The sequence below is a fragment of the Dermochelys coriacea genome, chromosome 9 (assembly GCF_009764565.3).
Source record: "Dermochelys coriacea isolate rDerCor1 chromosome 9, rDerCor1.pri.v4, whole genome shotgun sequence".
Taxonomy (NCBI): domain Eukaryota; kingdom Metazoa; phylum Chordata; order Testudines; family Dermochelyidae; genus Dermochelys; species Dermochelys coriacea.
This window is the reverse complement of record NC_050076.1, coordinates 20,602,213-20,616,468: the sequence shown is the minus strand read 5'-3', so window position 1 is coordinate 20,616,468 and position 14,256 is coordinate 20,602,213. Positions and strand designations below refer to the sequence as shown.

The 14,256-nt window shown below is 40.6% G+C and overlaps 1 long non-coding RNA gene across 1 annotated transcript in view; it reads left to right on the top strand.

The window, feature by feature from the left end:
- Window positions 1-14,256, top strand: part of LOC119861878 — a 228,985-nt gene that overhangs the window by 110,568 nt on the left and 104,161 nt on the right. The gene's annotated exons all lie outside the window — the stretch shown is intronic.

The following is a 14,256-nucleotide window of genomic DNA, read 5'->3' as shown; positions in this document are numbered from 1 at the left end:
GCAGCAGAGCTAATGCATTGTAATAACAATTTCAATCCACTCTGCAACTCTTTTAAGTAGCTTTAGTAGTATCTTCAGGTCTGTGGTGTACCTGTATATATCTGATAAGTGGAAGTGAATCATTTAAAAATTAAAGGCAGGCTGTATATAAGGAATAATAAACCCAGGAGTGTGTTGCTTGAAAAATTCAGTTTGGCTCTACCATCAACCATAGGCTTCAATAGTAATAGTGGCTAGTGTGCATGTGGCAGTCTACTATTACATAATCAATGAAGGTAGGTAAAGCTGTAGTGCCAGACTTATAACAGAAAGCTTCCTTTCTGTTTAGTTAATCTACTGCAAAGATTCTTTAGGAATGATGGTCTCCTTTAACATTTTTAGCAGCTTAACTTTTTGCAATCAGTCTCTCAGCTAAGGCTAATAAAAGTCAGGTGAATTGTCCCCCACCTCCACCCCCTTTTGAATGAATAAATTGTTACTTTAAAAAAATGAGTTAGGCTGTTCTATATTTTAGGATGAATCTGCTGTCCTTTAGAGTGATATAAATCCAGAGTAACACCTATATCTTCACTGGAGTTACTCTAGGTTTACATCACTGTGGCAGACAGCAAAATCTGTTGCTTTTCTTTTAATTATCTCCTTAGTGTGACATTGATTTTTTAATGTGAGGGACTCATCATGTGGACTGGATGTGGCCAGCACATGGGCCTGTATTCCCGCTGCATTCCAGAAAGGTGTGCTCCTTGTCAGTTCCAGGTTTGCTAGTGTGGAATGGAGTGTTGATGTTGGCAAAGGGGGAAGGGTCACTGGATCTATGTAGTGGATAAGGAAACCCAACATAGGGGTGCAGATGTAAAATGGCCCCTATTCTAGGTTTGTGGCTGGCAAGCCAGCCACATGGAGCAACGAAGCTGTGGCAAACCCAGCCAGGTTGGGTGGTGAATTCAAGTGCAGAACCCAGTGATGTATTGCAACTTTTTAAACAAGGTCTTCCCATAAAAATGTTCACCCTTCAACCTGTGATAAACTCCAAGTATCTGGGATGCATGTGCTCGCACTGGTATATCTCGTCAATTGTTCCATTTAAATTAAGGTAAAAAAATCTTCTAACCATAATTTGGTTAAGACAATATCTTGAGGGCGAAAACATTAAATCTTCTCTATTTGAGAGTCATCTGCTGTTATTATCTGACATATTGGAGTTATGTGAATTGCAGAGAACCAGCTCTAATTTGGATCCATATCTCTTCTAACTTTTGAAGAGAAGTGGGAAAGTACTAGTTCCAGAGCTGGTTTAGACTCTGTGTGTGTGTGTGTGTGTGTGTGTGTGTGTATTTATATATATGTGTGTATATATAGCTATTCTCCGCCTACTAGCTCTTTTCCATGCACCAATCACCACCAGGTACTGGACACCAACACCCCATACCTAGTTGTGATTGGTGTATGGAAAAGAGCTAGTAGGTTGAGGCAAGTGTGACGGGGCAAGGCCAGGTGGCTATAGGAAAGTAGTGAGGAACAGGTATGTTAGCCCCAGGCTAAACAAATCCCTGGTACCATGGTAACCAAATGGCTGTTGCTCCAAGTTAATCAAGATACCTGGGGCCAATTAAGATCCTTCAAGCAGTGGCCAGCTATGGGGGGAGTGGGGCAGTGGCCGCTCCCCCACTGAGCACAAGTGGCGCCTAGTCAATTTCTTGGCACCTTTTAAATTTTCCCTGTTGAGGAAACAGGGGGAGTGATCAAAAAAAAAAGGCGTCACCCACTGCGGCGCTTTTACTCACCCCACGGCACTCCAGGTCTTCGGCGCCGGGACCTTCACTCACTCTGGGTCTTCGTCTGCACCTCGGAGACCAAACCTTCACTCGCTCTGGGTCTTCAGTGGCGGGACCTTCACTGCCGCCAAAGACACCCGGAGCGAGTGAGGACCTGCCGCCGGAGCGCCACTGGGTGAGTAAAAGTGGGTGATGCCTTTTTTTTGGATCGCATCCCCTGCTCCCTCCACCTGGCTATGCAGCTGCCTTCTAGTAAGCAGTGGAGATAGCTAGGCTGATTGGGACAACTGAAGCCAATCAACGGCTGGCTGGAACTAGTTAAAAGCCTCCCAGTTAGTCAGTGAGGCATGAGTGTCAGGAGCTGTAGGAGGAAGCTGTGCTCCTGGAAAAACTGGGCAGTACAAATCCTATCAGGCACAGGGAAGGAAGCCCTTAGGTAAGGGTGAAGTAGATATTGAGGAAGTGGGGGCTGCTGTGGGGAAGTGGCCCAAGGAATTGTACTTGTGCTGTTTCAAAAGGTCAGCTACCAATAGCTGCTACTATTAGGGTCCCTGGGCTGAAGCCCAGAGTAGAGGGCAAGCCTGGGCTCCCCCCAGTCTCCACAATTAATCACAGAGACTGTGACACAACAGAGACTCTGTGAGGGAGGGTTGCTTCTTCCCATCTCCCTTTCTGGCTTATGATGAAAATGGCTCAGTAGGCTGTGACCTTTGCCTCTAGAGAGAGAAGGGCTACATGGAGGGTCACAGTGAGCTTCTGAGGCTAGCCTAATCTGCCTGGAAGTATGGGGCCTACTGAGACAAGGTTGGAGCTTTGTCACACTAGCTATTGACTAGTCTTGAAACTTCCCTTTTAGGATAAGATTATTGAGAAGGTTTTGATGAGACATCCAGACACAGAGAACTGTCTCACATTTCCTTGGTCTTTGTTAATCTTGTTACGGATATGGGTATGTGATAACAGAGAAACCTCCCATGTAGCTTCAGTAACTATTCTCATCCTAGATGGGTAATGATCAGATTTCCTTGATATTAGATCTGTCAGGCTGAATATGTTCACACTGGCCATAAAGTGCTGTTGATTTTCCTGTGCACACATGTGGATTGAACAGGGCTATTCTTGAGCTATTTATTTTGTCCTGTTTGAGAGATCTCAGCAGGTTGTATTAGGGAATCAGAGAATCTGTTGTAAGGAGTCTCTCTAGTGAGGTGCTTAGTCTCTTTGTGATTAGACTTCTGGTGCACTTCGTGAGGCTACACCTTAAATTCATTTGGAAATTCAACCTGGTGCAGAATTCAGAATCCTGGTTCTTAAGTGGTATATCCCTAAATGGCTTGAGATACACCTATGGCATCTCTCCCTGTGCAACACTGGGTGCAATCATGGTCATGTTCCATCCAGTGCACCTTGATTTAAAAGAGTGGAGGCTGCAGGAAATCTTCATCCAAGATGATTCTGCTCAACAGTTCAGTTCTTCACTTTGGTCCAAAATAGCTCACATCTATTGACCTTCAGAGCATACTGTGTTAGTCCATTTGTTTATCTGGCATTTGGGAGTCAATGTGGATTTGAGCTATGGCATGGGACTTGTTTACTCTATTATTCTGATTGTTTTGCTACAGGGTTGATCTGACAGGACATGACTGGCTTTTTATAGTTTATTGAAAATTCTTATGATTTTGATCTTGTAGTTGCTGTCATGGTATCCACAGCTGCTAGCGATAGGTACTTTACATAATTAGAAAACTAAATAAATTACAAAACCAAGAAGAAAAGTGGTGAAAGAATTTGGCAAAGAAACAAATGAACTGCCACATGCAGGAAATCTATATTCTGTTCTTGACAAATGTACTACATCACAATTGAAAGTCTTAACACTATGATCAACTTGTATGATAAGGAAGAGGAAAAAGTAGGCTGAAGATTTGCTGTGGGGCTGACAGGGGTATCCTCCTCCCTGCATGAAGCCAGCCAGGGCTTCTCACATCCCCATTCCCTGCTAGTTTCTAAATGGGATTTTTCTCTGTTGTTTCCCCCATTTTTTGCATTACTTGTCTAACAATTTATGATTTGTTTTCTTCCTCTTCAGCCAGACTCAGCAAATCCACCGTTTCACATTGAGTTTTCAGTGTTATACATAAGGAATAGATAAGGCCCTGAACAAATACTCCAGGAGGATGAGGGTCAGAATAAGAACCTAGATCTTGGATTTGGATTTCACAAAAACATTCCTGTTTCTATAATGGGCTGAACTAAACTCCCAGGTCCAAACAATTCTGCCCTGTGCCAAATAATGGTCACATCCTCACTGAAGTGAAGGCGGAGTTTTGCTATTGACTTTATTGGGAGATTATATATATGCAGTGACAACAGAGTAGACTACTTATAATGGTCTAGATTGTCAGTTCTAATGTAGGCCAGAAGAGGAATTAGAAAGAATCTCCTCTCCTGTCCCTCTGAATGATGGCCATATTAGGACTATGCAGATTGCTGCCTTGGTTCTCAAGAATGCAAGTGGACAGCAAGGGTCATCAACTGGCCATTGGAGCTGTCTGGTTATGAAAAGTGGAGGAAGGTACACCTTGAAAAGGGCTGAGGTAAATCACAACCTTTATCCTCCCCTCCCCCATCAAATTGACAGATTTTAAAAGTGATTAATGATTTGGAGTTCCTCGGTTTTTGTTGCCCAACCTGAGAGACCTTAAAGGTGCCTGATTTTCAGGAAGTGCAGAGCACCTGCCCTCGGAAACCCATGCTCCATTAATCAGAGCACACAAAAATTGAGACATCCAAAATCACGAATTGCTTTTGAAAATCTTGGCTTCCTTGGGTGACCTAGCTGAGTGCTGTCCCTTACTAAGTAGACCCAAGTATACAATCTAGTCCTTTTAGGAAGTGTTTTTGGTCATAACTTTTGGCAGTAGTCAGGAACAGCAGCTAAAAGCTCAAGCTGAAATATTGCTCAGTTATCTTTGTTATGATACATTTTCATTAAGATGTTTTAAAGTTTCTATATTGATTGGTTTGATGTTTGGTGTGCAGCAACTCCTTCAATTTCTTCTCTGTAATTTACTCAGAAGGCTCTGTGGGAAAGTCCCTCCAGCACACATTTCATACAATTGTAGCAGTTCTTGTGGTGTATATTCTTCAACTGATGCATCTCTGCCCAGTTAGGACTCTGAAATTATATTTCTGAATAAAAACTTTGCCAGAACATGTGTCAAGTCCAAGCAGAGTGAAGCAGCTCATGGATTTCGCTCTGTGAATCAGCAGGAATTAGGCCTGCTGCAATTCCTTTCGTTGCAACACCATTCATACAGGTTTGGTCATCCGTGTGTTGTCTCTGTGCCTCTAGCTTGCCTCCTGTCCTCTGTCTAGGTCTATAGCAGCAAAGCTCTTGCAAGAAATGAAGTTTCCTGAGCTGCCCCTTTACTCCCTTCAGAATTCAGAATAGGGAATTGTTCATTTGACACAGAGAGATCCAGCATAATTTAATATGGATAGCATCAGCATTAATTTGTGATCTATGGGGGCAGAATGTGGATTTTCCCCTCCTCTCATGGATGATCTATGGAAAGAGGCTTATGAGTCTACTACTTCCTCCAAATTAATAGATTAGATCATTTAGTTGAAGAAAGAGAGGCTCAACATTTTAGATAAAAATAGTCTCAGGTAAGTCCTCTCAGGGTTGGGGTTTCTACACTCTAACCATGCCCCCATCCAGCTAGGCATATCCAAAATCCATTCAGAACCCTACAGTTACTTTTTTCATATAGAAGGTCTACCAGCATCGCAGGCATGAGGGATCAGTTTAGATTCTATGTTCTTCACAGCTAGCCCCATTTTTCTAGATTGATGAGAGCTGATTGCTTTATCCTTAACAGAATGTATGGAGGAGCATTTCTAGTCTGTCTATTGTAGGAGAAAATAAAAGACACACATGGTTAATTGAGCCCAACAAGTCTATAACTATGCCCAACAAATGCTTAACCTGGTAATGTATTAAACACCCCCTAAATAGAATATAAGGCCAGAATTCTGTTTGTTACTACTGAAGCTGAAGGTCAGTTGAGATGATCTTTTTAGTTTCCAATCCATTAGACAGCAATGGAGTGGTGGCCTTCCTGGCCAAAAATGAATTATGGATGAACAGAGGCAGGAAAATGGGCTACATCACAGGGATTGTGTTGCAGTGCCCATCAACCGATGGCAGTCCTCCTTTGGTCAACCCTAGAGCCTCAAAATCAGTATTGGCCAGAAATATGTCTCCATGTTCTAGCCACATCATTACAAATATTTCATCAACTCTGCTTTAGATGGTAATAACTGCACATGCAATGCCAAGTTCAACTGTTATTTCTGTGTGTTTATGTTGACAAGAATGTCATGGGGTTTATTGGAACCTGGAGGTAACTTTTAGACTTGGAGGCAATTGTACAGTTTGCACTGCATGATATGAGCTACTCAATGCAAAATATGCATGTGTTTTTCACAGCTGAAATCATGAAAGTGTGTTTCTTTCATACTGACACTTCTGGTACTTTGTTCTGACAGCAGGGGATTGAGTCCCTGTTTGGGGGTTAGAATTCTTGTGGGGGGTGAAGTATGGGGGATAAAATAAATTTGAAAAGGGCTCTTTTCTGCAAATTAATCCTTACCCCACCTTCTGTGTTTAGGAGATTGGACTCCTAGAAAAGCCTGAGGTTTCATGATGAGATTTAGGATTTTGTTGTGCAGCAACCTGCATGAGGCTTGGTGTTCTGGACCTGAACAGGTTCATCAGGGTCATGTTTGGAACTTGGAAGTGAACTTGTTTGACCCTGGGAAGTTAGACCACTTTGGGTTTAAGCAAGTCAGTGACAGCACATTTTTTTACCTCCATTCTTTCCACAGCAGCCGGGATACATTATATTTAGATGGCATCTTTTGTTGACTTTTACATTAAAATGAAGTGGTAGCTATCTAACCTAGCACTTGTATTGGTCATCATTGGCCACTGCCACTGCAGTGTCTTACATTTTGGGCCAGATTTTGCAATCTGAATACATACCTACATTTCTGGTGGTTTCTAGTGGTGTTGTATACATACAGTTACTGTAGGTACTTTATTATGGTATCTCTGTGGCTAGTGAAAAGTGCACACAGTTGAGAGTTCTAGAAAATTTAAAAGGGAACAAAAATAAGATGGTGTGTGTGTGTGTGTGTATACACACACATATTCAGTGTGTATGTGTATATGCATGTATGTGTTGTTTTTCTCATGTTTCATGTGAAGAAACATAGCTATGACTTGGAACAAGCAGACAGGAACGTGTCATGGATTATTGTAGTAGGAAAAAGTCTGAAACAAATTATATTCCATTTAATGTTCCATAAGTATTGGATAAAATGGGTTTCCATGTTTCAAATCTCTTATCAGATGATTTTACTCTCAGAATTTGTAGGCAAGAAATTAATACATTTATTTACCTTGCATGAGAAAAGATAAAACCTCATTCTTGGTCACAATAGAAAATCTTGATTTCCATTAAATGTAAACATGACTTGTATAACACCTGGCATTGTGTTTTAGCTAATATTTAATGTGATAAGACAAGGAATACTGCCCCCCAATTCAAATCTTATTCATGTTGCATATTTTTTTATCAAACCATTTTTAACTGGAAAGCTTAAGATGTGCTTGTTCTCTACCAGAAAATTTCTCTCTCATCTCAAACGTATTCTATAAACCTATAGAATTTAATAGACAATGATGCTTTTTCTGTAGGCTTTATGAACATAAATATAGCAGGGATAGGGTTCTTAATTTAATTTTATAGGATAGTTCAAGAACATCTGTAGAACAGTAATTTTCTATGGAATTGCATAGGACTTCTCCATAAAGATAAAATGGATTCCATATACGTTTTAGATTAATTTAATTTTTGATGAGATTAGAAATCTGAAAAAAAAATGTCCCCTTGGGGTCCTATTCTCTCCCCAAATGCCAATGTAGGACACTTGTAGCTCCTGGCGTTAAATAGCAGCAACAATGTGTCAATTGTTTTTGTAGTATCATGGTTTATACATATAAACCTTCTGGCAGGCAGGCAGCAACATCAATCAGGGCCGGGTTCAATGTATCTAGGGCCCTCTTGACAAATAACTAAACTCTCTCAAGCCCTCGCCCCTGGAACTAAGCAGTCCCTTCCAGGTTCTCTTAACAGGCAGCATTTCTCTACTCCCAAACACTCTGAGTGTGTACAAACAAGGATATCTTTGCTAGGGGAAACAGAACTTGGGAAAACCCAACAACAAAATAGATATGCAGATAATGAGTAAAATAAACGTCTACGCTCCCAGACCTGTGACCACACCACCTAATGCACTCACCCCACCCAGTTTTCATCAGTGAATAGCAAGTGTCTCTACAGATCTGTCTCCAGTTCCAAGGGAGATATTGCTGGGAGGTGCTATTGCCTAATCCAGTTGAGGGAATCAGTGTTGTTATGGTGCTGGGTAGGTGGAAGCTCACCAGAGCCCACTCAGCTCCTGTCTTCTGTATCATCTTCTGAAGCAAAGTTCTCATGGGAAGGAAGCAAAGACTCCTTAAGACCCTTGAGTAGAGTCCTGGCTGCTTAGAAATAGGCCAGGAAATAGGGGAAAAAAGCAAGAGCTCTTTCCTTTAGAGCCTCTCTGGGAGCCCACAAACCTCCCATCCAAGTTCATATTTAGTTATGGTGACTCACCATGTGTTACTATAGGAACTATGGGTAAATCAACTATGCAAATGAAGCTCTCTGTTGCAGCACTTTCCCTGTTAATTTAGCTAGCTTGCTAAGAACAGGTGGGGATGTGGTGGCATGGGCTACCCAAGCCTGCCATTCCCCCCCCATGCGCATATGTGCGTACATAGTTGCTTGTATAGTCTGAGTTGCAAATCACACCACAGACTGCAATGTAGGTGCATTTCAAAAGTGAAAGAATAGAGAAAGAAATTCCACCCTGAGACAGATACAGGCTAGAGGACCAAGACCTGAGGAGGGGGCACTCAGAAAGAGGTGGAGTTAGCCCAGTAACCATGATGTCTTATTTTCACTTAAAAGTTCAGTGTGTATGCTGTAGAGTCTTGTGATATTGATTGCAGATCAAATGGAGATTGTTGCTGTAGTTATATGAAAAGTTGGTTTTCTGGAAATGAGCTAAGAACCTGTGCTATTGATTGCAGGATGACTGGTGTGTTGCTGAAGTTTAACAGTGAGTTGTTACTGTAAATGTTCTTACATACCTTGTGGTATCTGGCTGTCACTCAAGCAAAATTTGATATGAAGTTTTTATGGCATACATTCTAAAACACTTTGGCACCTTTTACTGACATTTAATGCTCCAGCTTGCAGCAGCAACCAGGACAGGAAGATTGGTATAAGATGTTTTCAATAGCACGGGCTGGCAATACTGCCTCTGAATGTTCTTGTTAACATGGAGCTATGCTTTCTTTGCTTGTTTTCAGGCTGATTGTCACTGACTCTGTCAGTCAATTGGGTTTGTCAGTGTTCTTCTTTGTCACGGTACAGATGCATTTTTTACTGCAATCACCATATGAGCAGCTAAATTGCTTTTGGCAAGGAGATATGGAGCGGGGTAGTAAAATCTCTCAGGAAGAAACATTACAAGAAGAGGGAGAAGGTTGTGGCATTAGCAGTTAGAGAGACAAACATCCCCAAATAGGAAGAAGAAAGCATTATGGGGGGCAGGAAATGTGAAGGAGAAAAGTAATATGGAACTCTGATTGTGTGAAAAGCAGTGACTGAGAGTTGAGTAGATTCAGCTGGTGAATAGAGCTAAATGATAAGAGCTATTCTGCAAGTAAGACAATCCATGACCCTAATTTATCAATGGTTTCCACTGGTGAGTATGAGACCTGTTGTCCCCCTGTGTATGAAAAATGCCATTCTACAGGCATGAAACTTACTTCTTCCAGGAGGAGATGCTACTCTTCTGGGGTGTGAATGATTACTCCTTTGGATTAAGGGAAGCCACAGCTGCTATTATCTGAATTCAGCATTTTTATTGGAAATAAACACTCGTTTCTTCTTTTGATTATTTTTATAGCAATTTTGCTTCAGTTATTCATTTTAGTTTATATACTCATGCTATGCTATTTTATGAAGACATTTTTTTCTTCCTGATTAGTGCCTGTCACTGATCAAGCCCTATTTGTACCTTTCCTGATGCTACCAGTTTTTTGTTCTATTTTCATTCCCTTAATGTGGATTGGGGAGTTACTTCTTACCCACCCCTTAGAGACCAATATATTGTGTTCATCTATGTCTGATAATTGTTTTTTGCCTGGGACTGTAACGTAGGGTGTTTTTTCATATCCCTGAGTGAAAAAGTTGCAGCGCTGTAAAGTGCCAGTGTCGACAAGCCCTTAGGTAGCTGGGGTGGGCAGGGATGGATTTGCCAGAAGCTGGGGATGGGTGAAAGGGGGTGGATCACTTGGTGATTACCTGTTCTGTTTATTCCCTCTGGAGCAGCTGGCATTGGCCACTGTTGGAAGACAGGATACTGGGTTAGAAGGACCTTTGATCTGACCCAGTATGTCTGTTCTTACGATTTTAAGATGGTGGTAGGGCACTAGTCTAAGACTTCAGAGACTCTGATTAAAGTCCCTACTCTGCCAAAGACTTCCTATGTGACTTTGGATAAGTCACTTAGCCTCTCAGTGCCTCAGTCCGCCATCTCTAAAATGGAATGAATAACAATGTCCTACCTCGCAGAGGATAAATACAAAATAAAAATGTGAACTGCTTGGACACTAGAGTAATAGGGTCTCTATAAGTACTGAAGATAGATAAAGATTTGTAGATATTTGTCTTGAATTTTGCCTCACAGGGCATTTATAACTGATTTCTTGTTAATTAGGTTTGTCTGGTAGATTCCTGTTCAGCTACTTGTTTGTTAGGATTATTACAACTGTCCATCATTTTTGTCTTTGATAAACTTTTTCTTTTTTTAACATCCTGTCTTTTCATGTCATTTCCTTTAGTCTTCCTACTCTCACTTATTAATCACCCATTTAACATTATGTATTAATTTACTGGACTCCACTGGGGAATTCTTTGAACTGATTTCAGATTTGGTTACCTACAGTGCATATGTTCTTTTCACTGACTTTCATCATGTTGATTCTTTTGATCACGTGCTAATGAATTACATTTAAGAGCATTTAGATTATATTTTAAAACCTCAACATGTTAACCATCAGATCCGTATCAAGTCCCCTTTTTCTGACAAGGTTATTGCCTTAGGTCTTTTCTTCTTTCACTAGCACCCTCTTCTCTGCCTTATCATTTAATTTCTTGCTCTCTTATTCATTTATTGTCCTTTCCCCTCATTTACAATCATTTCAAAATATTCTGCTATAGTTGACTCAGATTCTGACATTTGGAATCAGACTGAGTAGCAGTTTCTTCCATAAGTAGTTCTGCTGAGTCCAATGGGACCATATCTGATATAAAGTACTATTCAGCCTGAATAAGGGTATCAGAATCTGACCCATTATGACCTGTCTTCTGCAAAGGAGTTACCCCATCTCTGCACCTGATTTATAGCCATTGGATCAACACCATCTTGCATTAAACCATCTTATTGATGACATTGTCATGTATGATGGCGAGTGCATAGTGGAGATGGTAAGAACACAGCTGAAGGGCAATGGATGTATCTCTTCAGTTTACAATTGAAGGAACTAAGGATAAGGATGAACTAAGTAGAATACAGTATAAGCATTATAGTTAAGGATCTGAGCTGAAGCCAGCTGAGATGCTATGTTGTTTAGAACCATTCATTTTCTTCTTGAGTGCCACTGACCTAATAGACATTAATTTGTGCTCTTCAAACAGCATTTGGTTGCTTCTTCAAAATAGCAAACAATAAATACCTATAGCCAACACTTGGCCATTAACCCAAAGAACTCCTCTCTATGCTGTCCTGCTTCTACTTTGCCTCCACTGACAATAAATAACCTATGTACACTCACACCCAACAAAAAAACCCTTCATCATGCACTGTTTCCTAAGTCTGCCATGTTTACGTTCAGAAGAATCATAAGCGCGAACATCTACAGAGCCACAGGTTCTCTGTTGAGGATGTTCTGTTGCCCCTCTTGCTGCCTTTCCCTCTGAAGTTCAACCGCTGGGGGTTTACTTTGCTACCCCCATACTTTTTTAATATAAGAATTTGTCTTAGATATTGTTGATCGGATGGATGGAATAAATTCTCAGGTTTAATACCACAAACCTAATCATGGATTCACTGGCAAACCTGGTTGCTTTAGGTCAGCTTCAACTCCTTAAATTCTCATATCACTTTTTCCTGAGGCTTCTCTGTTGTGAAAGGGTCTTAAATGGTCTTTAAGAAATCATGATCATCATTCTCTCATTGTTAATGTTCTATTTATAAGAGTCCAATGCTGCTGAGAGTGTGTCTGCTGTCTGTCTTTAGGGGCATCTGATCAGTTCACAAGTAGTAGAATTGATAGTATGCTCTAGTGGACAGAGCAGCAGGCTAGGAGCCAGAAATTTCTGACTTCCAATGGAGCTTCCAATGGAGTGTGACTTTGAGTAAGCAACATAACTTCTTGGTCTGTGTTTTCCCCAACTGGAAAAAAATGGGAAAACGCCTGTTTCCTTCACTAGGGAGTTGTGGGGATTTGTTGTACAGCCTTGAAAATGTAAAGAAATAGATAAGTGCTGAATATATGGCCTGCTAATCGACAATGCTGTGCTTATTCAACTATATGATAACCTGTCCATAGTTCAGTATGTTGTGTCAATGAATTGGAGCGCATATATTTTTCCAGTTCATTTTGTTCTGTTGGCCATGAGGTTGTTATATGATTTGAGATTTTGTATTAAGTCTGGTAATACATTGGCCTGCTTGAGATGCTAATTCTTACTATGCAATATTTGTCCTTATGCTTCTAATGTGTCCCAAATTGCTCATAGAGTCACACAGGGATCGTTTTGGTTTCCATTCTATTCTGTATTTATATGCTTCTTTAAGGCACTATTATTCATGCTCATAGGCTTTAGTGTTCCATTTATGCTGACAACTCCCACATCTATTTTTTAGTACCTACTGACCCAGTGCTGACTCTCCCTTCGCTGCATGATTGACTTTGACATTATGGTTTGGAATGGATGTCCTCTAACGTTCTATATGCGGAAAAGAATGAATTGTAGCTCACAGGACTCTCTCAATACCATTATCTATATTCCTTGTTTGTCATTGACTTTGATGGATACATTATGGTATCCAACCTTACTTTCACACTGCATAAACTTAGAAATAGCTTTGGTGACATTTGCTATAGTTACTATTTATGGTACGGTAATGAATAGAGGACCCAATTATGATCAAGGTGCCATATATTAGATGCTGTACAAATATATATATATAAGAGATGATCTGTGCCCCAAAGGTCTTGCAATCTAAATAAACAAGGGATGGAAAGGAGGGATACAACATATAAGCAGAGACACCATGTTAGTTCTTGTTTGTGTTTTGGTGGAAGGGGGGAGTTTCATTTTCCTTTGTTCATGTACCTTCTCTCCCCTCCCTCTTTCACATATATATACACACATTAAGGGTCACATCTTTGGCTGGTTTAAATCAGGATAGCTCTATTAACTTCAAGAGCCCTCTGAAAAATCGGTCCATAGACACCTCAATTTGAGCACCCAAAATTAGTAGATACTTTTGACAATTTCAGCCTTAGTATCCCAGTGTCTCAGTTTCCCAACTGTAAAATAGGAGCAATAATCACCTATTGTCATAAAGGTGTTGTGAAAATAAACTCATTAATGTGTATGAGAGAGAAGGTGGGTGAGGTAATATATTTTATTTGACCAATTTCTGTTGGTGAAAGAGACAAGCTTTTGAGCCATACAGAGTGTGGGAAGCATTCAGACACTGTGTTGTGAGTACCATAGAAACAACATGAGGAAATTCATAATTTTGCATTCAGTGCAAGGTTTGCACATAAAATAGACTCTGGGGCCTCACATTGCATCAGTTAGATAAAAAAAAATTATTCGATAACTATGCATTCACTGAATGAGGTAGGAGTCTTATGGAAAAAAATAGCATGTGCTCACGTACTTAAAGACTGTATCATAATGCAGACACACAAATGGACCAAATCAAGGTTGAACAGGCAAAGAGAATTCTGGCATTTCCTAACTTTTGAGTGCTTGATTTTGCAACCTTAACATTCTTTTAATGCAGTTTTTGAGTCTAATGTGATAGAATAGAATCATAGAAATGTAGGATTAGAAGGGACCTCAAGAGGTTATCTAGTCCAGCCCCCTGCAGGACTAAGTATTATCTCTAGTATTATCTCTAGACCATCCCTGACAGGTGTTTGTCTAACCTGTTCTTAAAAACCACCAATGACAGAGATTCCCCAACCACCCCAGATAATTTGTTCCACTGCTTA